This window comes from Oncorhynchus keta, chromosome 9 (assembly GCF_023373465.1).
Source record: "Oncorhynchus keta strain PuntledgeMale-10-30-2019 chromosome 9, Oket_V2, whole genome shotgun sequence".
NCBI lineage: Eukaryota > Metazoa > Chordata > Actinopteri > Salmoniformes > Salmonidae > Oncorhynchus > Oncorhynchus keta.
Genome location: NC_068429.1, coordinates 8,433,890 through 8,440,044, shown reverse-complemented (window position 1 = coordinate 8,440,044; position 6,155 = coordinate 8,433,890).

Below are 6,155 nucleotides of genomic sequence, written 5' to 3'. Positions count from 1 at the left end.
AGTGCATGAATACTATGGTTGGACCATTCTAAGGAAACGGGCCTTATATGAGCTCTCATTGGTTTTACTCCCGGGACGGGAGTGGTGTGGATATGTGTGTGTGCACAAGGGTTATTGTCAGCAGAGACAAAGGGGAACCCCTGTAATCTAAATGTCAGTTATCGTCAGAGAACGAGGTGAGCACGTTCACAATAATACATTATTCAGTCTTTCTCTCTCTCTCTCTCTCTGTCTCTCTGTCTCTCTCTCTGTCTCTCTGTCTCTCCCTTGCTCTGTCTGTCTCTCCCTCGCTCTCTCTCTGTCTCTCTCTCTGTCTCTCTGTCTCTCTCTCTGTCTCTCTGTCTCTCCCTCGCTCTGTCTGTCTCTCCCTCTCTCTCTCTCTGTCTCTCTCTCTGTCTCTCTGTCTCTCCCTCGCTCTGTCTGTCTCTCCCATCCCCATTTTACTTGATCTGTTTCTTACCACGCTCCTGTCCTCTCTCTCCAGCATGACGTTTTCCTATTTTGATTTTTTATTTTATTTTTTAAACTGGAAACTTTATTGATCATCTGTGATCAGATCTGTGTTTAAATAAAGTTAATTTATTTTATATTTGTGGCATGTTTGCTGCAGTGTTGACATTTTACCTGCCAGTTATTATTTCATATGTCCATTGTTGTCCACCTGTCACGTTCTGCCCTTTATTTCCTTTGTTTTGTATTCATTATATAGTATGGTCAGGGCGTGAGTTGGGGTGGGCAGTCTATGTTTGTTTTTCTATGATTTGGGGATTTGTATGTTTCGGCCTAGTATGGTTCTCAATCAGAGGCAGGTGTCAATAGTTGTCTCTGATTGAGAATCATACTTAGGTAGCCTGTGTTCTCACTGTTTGTTTGTTGGGTGATTGTCTATGTTAGTTGCTTGTGTTCAGCACAGTTCTCGTTATAGCGTCACGGTCGTTATTCATTTATTGTTTTGTGTTCAGTGTTTTCTTTAATTAAGAAATCATCATGAACACGCTGCATTTTGCTCCTTACGATGATCGTGACACCACCTCTACTAAGGATTGTTTTTTTACTCATTTGTTTCAAATGTTATTTTTGACTTTAGAAAATAAACCAGGTTCATAGATAGCTTGTGGTACATTAGCATTTACCAGTCCCGTCCACCATTTCACCTTGTCTAGGCTGGTGGCTAGAGGGGGGAAAACTACCGAGTATTATAAGTCATTGAGGACATATTATTTTCCCCATATTGCCAAAGTGAAGTGGTCTATATGTCTGCTCTACAACTGCAACATCACAACAATAGAACAGATCTGGACAGGTCAACTCTAGGAATGATGAGAAATCAATACATAACCCAAGTTCATCAAATACAAACTCTGTTTTTCTGTAAACAGAGTGAGACTGTGCAAAACAAAACAGACTTATACAAACTCTGCTTTTCTGTGAACACAGTGAGACTGTGCAAAACAAAACAGACTTATACAAACTCTGTTTTTCTGTGAACACAGTGAGACTGTGCAAAACCAAGCGAAACACAACAGAACATTCTTGTTAAACATGGCATTGCACTGTACTGTACTGTACCAATTTCAGAATGTAAAACACTTAAAAAATATATCAAAAATTCTATGGGCTCCTTGACAATCCAGCAGTTGTGTTTAATGTTGCATACCCTCGATAATTGACTTGACCAAGGCGGAATGATCCATATGTTTTCCTAGAGTTGACTTGCGTAGTAGTTGTTGTACGTTCTTGGATGATATACAGATATGCCTTTGCTTAACAGGGTCTAAAGACAGGGATGTGTGGTCATAATATGTTATAGCTGTTACGCAGTTAACGCAATAAATAATAGTTCATAACATTTACATTTACATTTAAGTCATTTAGCAGACGCTCTTATCCAGAGCGACTTACAAATTGGTGCATACACCTTAGGACATCCAGTGGAACAGCCACTTTACAATAGTGCATCTAAATCTTTTTAGGGGGGGGGGGGTGAGAAGGATTACTTACCCTATCCTAGGTATTCCTTGAAGAGGTGGGGTTTCAGGTGTCTCCGGAAGGTGGTGATTGACTCCGCTGTCCTGGCGTCGTGAGTGAGTTTGTTCCACCATTGGGGGGCCAGAGCAGCGAACAGTTTTGACTGGGCTGAGCGGGAACTGTACTTCCTCAGTGGTAGGGAGGCGAGCAGGCCAGAGGTGGATGAACGCAGTGCCCTTGTTTGGGTGTAGGGCCTGATCAGAGCCTGGAGGTACTGAGGTGCCGTTCCCCTCACAGCTCCGTAGGCAAGCACCATGGTCTTGTAGCGGATGCGAGCTTCAACTGGAAGCCAGTGGAGAGAGCGGAGGAGCGGGGTGACGTGAGAGAACTTGGGAAGGTTGAACACCAGACGGGCTGCGGCGTTCTGGATGAGTTGTAGGGGTTTAATGGCACAGGCAGGGAGCCCAGCCAACAGCGAGTTGCAGTAATCAAGACGGGAGATGACAAGTGCCTGGATAAGGACCTGCGCCGCTTCCTGTGTGAGGCAGGGTCGTACTCTGCGGATGTTGTAGAGCATGAACCTACAGGAACGGGACACCGCCTTGATGTTAGTTGAGAACGACAGGGTGTTGTCCAGGATCACGCCAAGGTTCTTAGCGCTCTGGGAGGAGGACACAATGGAGTTGTCAACCGTGATGGCGAGATCATGGAACGGGCAGTCCTTCCCCGGGAGGAAGAGGAGCTCCGTCTTGCTGAGGTTCAGCTTGAGGTGGTGATCCGTCATCCACACTGATATGTCTGCCAGACATGCAGAGATGCGATTCGCCACCTGGTCATCAGAAGGGGGAAAGGAGAAGATGAATTGTGTGTCGTCTGCATAGCAATGATAGGAGAGACCATGTGAGGTTATGACAGAGCCAAGTGACTTGGTGTATAGCGAGAATAAGAGAGGGCCTAGAACAGAGCCCTGGGGGACACCAGTGGTGAGAGCGCGTGGTGAGAAGACAGATTCTCGCCACGCCACCTGGTAGGAGCGACCTGTCAGGTAGGACGCAATCCAAGCGTGGGCCGCGCCGGAGATGCCCAACTCGGAGAGGGTGGAGAGGAGGATCTGATGGTTCACAGTATCGAAGGCAGCCGATAGGTCTAGAAGGATGAGAGCAGAGGAGAGAGAGTTAGCTTTAGCAGTGCGGAGCGCCTCCGTGATACAGAGAAGAGCAGTCTCAGTTGAATGACTAGTCTTGAAACCTGACTGATTTGGATCAAGAAGGTCATTCTGAGAGAGATAGCGGTAGAGCTGGCCAAGGACGGCACGCTCAAGAGTTTTGGAGAGAAAAGAGAGAAGGGATACTGGTCTGTAGTTGTTGACGCCGGAGGGATCGAGTGTAGGTTTTTTCAGAAGGGGTGCAACTCTCGCTCTCTTGAAGACGGATGGGACGTAGCCAGCGGTCAGGGATGAGTTGATGAGCGAGGTGAGGTAAGGGAGAAGGTCTCCGGAAATGGTCTGGAGAAGAGAGGAGGGGATAGGGTCAAGCGGGCAGGTTGTTGGGCGGCCGGCCGTCACAAGACGCGAGATTTCATCTGGAGAGAGAGGGGAGAAAGAGGTCAGAGCATAAGGTAGGGCAGTGTGAGCAGAACCAGCGGTGTCGTTTGACTTAGCAAACGAGGATCGGATGTCGTCGACCTTCTTTTCAAAATGGTTGATGAAGTCATCTGCAGAGAGGGAGGAGGGGGGATTCAGGAGGGAGGAGAAGGTGGCAAAGAGCTTCCTAGGGTTAGAGGCAGATGCTTGGAATTTAGAATGGTAGAAAGTGGCTTTAGCAGCAGAGACAGAGGAGGAAAATGTAGAAAGGAGGGAGTGAAAGGATGCCAGGTCCGCAGGGAGGCGAGTTTTCCTCCATTTCCGCCGGCTGCCCGGAGCCCTGTTCTGTGAGCTCGCAATGAGTCGTCGAGCCACGGAGCGGGAGGGGAGGACCGAGCCGGCCTGGAGGATAGGGGACATAGAGAGTCAAAGGATGCAGAAAGGGAGGAGAGGAGGGTTGAGGAGGCAGAATCAGGAGATAGGTTGGAGAAGGTTTGAGCAGAGGGAAGAGATGATAGGATGGAAGAGGAGAGAGTAGCGGGGGGAGAGGGAGCGAAGGTTGGGACGGCGCGATACCATCCGAGTAGGGGCAGCGTGGGAAGTGTTGGATGAGAGCGAGAGGGAAAAGGATACAAGGTAGTGGTCGGAGACTTGGAGGGGAGTTGCAATGAGGTTAGTGGAAGAACAGCATCTAGTAAAGATGAGGTCAAGCGTATTGCCTGCCTTGTGAGTAGGGGGAAGGTGAGAGGGTGAGGTCAAAAGAGGAGAGGAGTGGAAAGAAGGAGGCAGAGAGGAATGAGTCAAAGGTAGACGTGGGGAGGTTAAAGTCGCCCAGAACTGTGAGAGGTGAGCCGTCCTCAGGAAAGGAGCTTATCAAGGCATCAAGCTCATTGATGAACTCTCCAAGGGAACCTGGAGGGCGATAAATGATAAGGATGTTAAGCTTGAAAGGGCTGGTAACTGTGACAGCATGGAATTCAAAGGAGGCGATAGACAGATGGGTAAGGGGAGAAAGAGAGAAAGACCACTTGGGAGAGATGAGGATCCCGGTGCCACCACCCCGCTGACCAGAAGCTCTCGGGGTGTGTGAGAACACGTGGGCGGACGAGGAGAGAGCAGTAGGAGTAGCAGTGTTATCTGTGGTGATCCATGTTTCCGTCAGTGCCAAGAAGTCGAGGGACTGGAGGGAGGCATAGGCTGAGATGAACTCTGCCTTGTTGGCCGCAGATCGCCAGTTCCAGAGGCTACCGGAGACCTGGAACTCCACGTGGGTCGTACGCGCTGGGACCACCAGATTAGGGTGGCCGCGGCCACGCGGTGTGGAGCGTTTGTATGGTCTGTGCAGAGAGGAGAGAACAGGGATAGACAGACACATAGTTGACAGGCTACAGAAGAGGCTACGCTAATGCAAGGAGATTGGAATGACAAGTGGACTACACATCTCGAATGTTCAGAAAGTTAAACTTACGTAGCAAGAATCTTATTGACTAAAAAGATTAAAATGATACAGTACTGCTGAAGTAGGCTAGCTGGCAGTAGCTGCGTTGTTGACACTACACTAATCAAGTCGTTCCGTTGAGTGTAATAGTTTCTACAGTGCTACTATTCGGGGGCTAGCTGGCTAGCTAGCAGTGTTGTTTACGTTACGTTGCGTTAAAAGAAGGACAATAGCTGGCTAGTTAACCTAGAAAATCGCTCTAGACTACACAATTATCTTTGATACAAGGACGGCTATGTAGCTAGCTATGTAGCTAGCTACGATCAAACAAATCAAACCGTTGTACTGTAATGAAATGAAATGAAAATGTGATACTACCTGTGAATGCGACCGGGTTGTTGAATTCGATTCAGTAGACGTGTGTGTGGTGACGTTGGCTAGCTGTTAGCTGTTGGCTAGCTAGCAGAGTCTCCTACGTTAAGGACGACAAATAGCTGGCTAGCGAACCTCGGTAAATTTAAGATAATCACTCCAAGACTACACACTCTAAACTACACAATTATCTTGGAAACAAAGACAGCTATGTAGCTAGCTAACACTAAACTAATCAAGTCGTTCAGTTGAGTGAATAGCACTACAGTGATGCTAATCGGTGGGCGTTTGCTAGCGTTTGCTAGCGTATGCTAGCTGCTGGGCGAATAGCAGTGAAGGCTACGTTAGGGCGACGAAATACGATAATTATGCAATTATCTCTGATACAAGGACGGCTATGTAGCTAGCTAAGAAGAAATTGCTAAGATTAGACAAATCAACCGTTGTACTATAATGAAATGTAATGAAAAAGTTATACAACGTGCGGAGCGAAGTGCGATGCGACCGCTCGCTCCAACCCGGAAGTTGCATAAATACTGTAGCTTTAGCCCGTGTCATTCCCAGACAAAATGCATCATCAATTCATCAACATTACACTTCTTGGTAGAAAGACTGAAAGTGAGAGAGAAGGAGAGAGAGAGAGGGAGAGAAGGAGACAGAGACAGAGAGAGAGGGGGGAGAGAAAGAAAGAAAGAGAGAGAGGTAGACAGAGAGAGAGAGACAGAGAGAGAGACAGAGAGAGAGAGAGAGAGAGAGAGAGAGAGAGAGAGGGAGAGAAGGAGACAGAGACAGAGA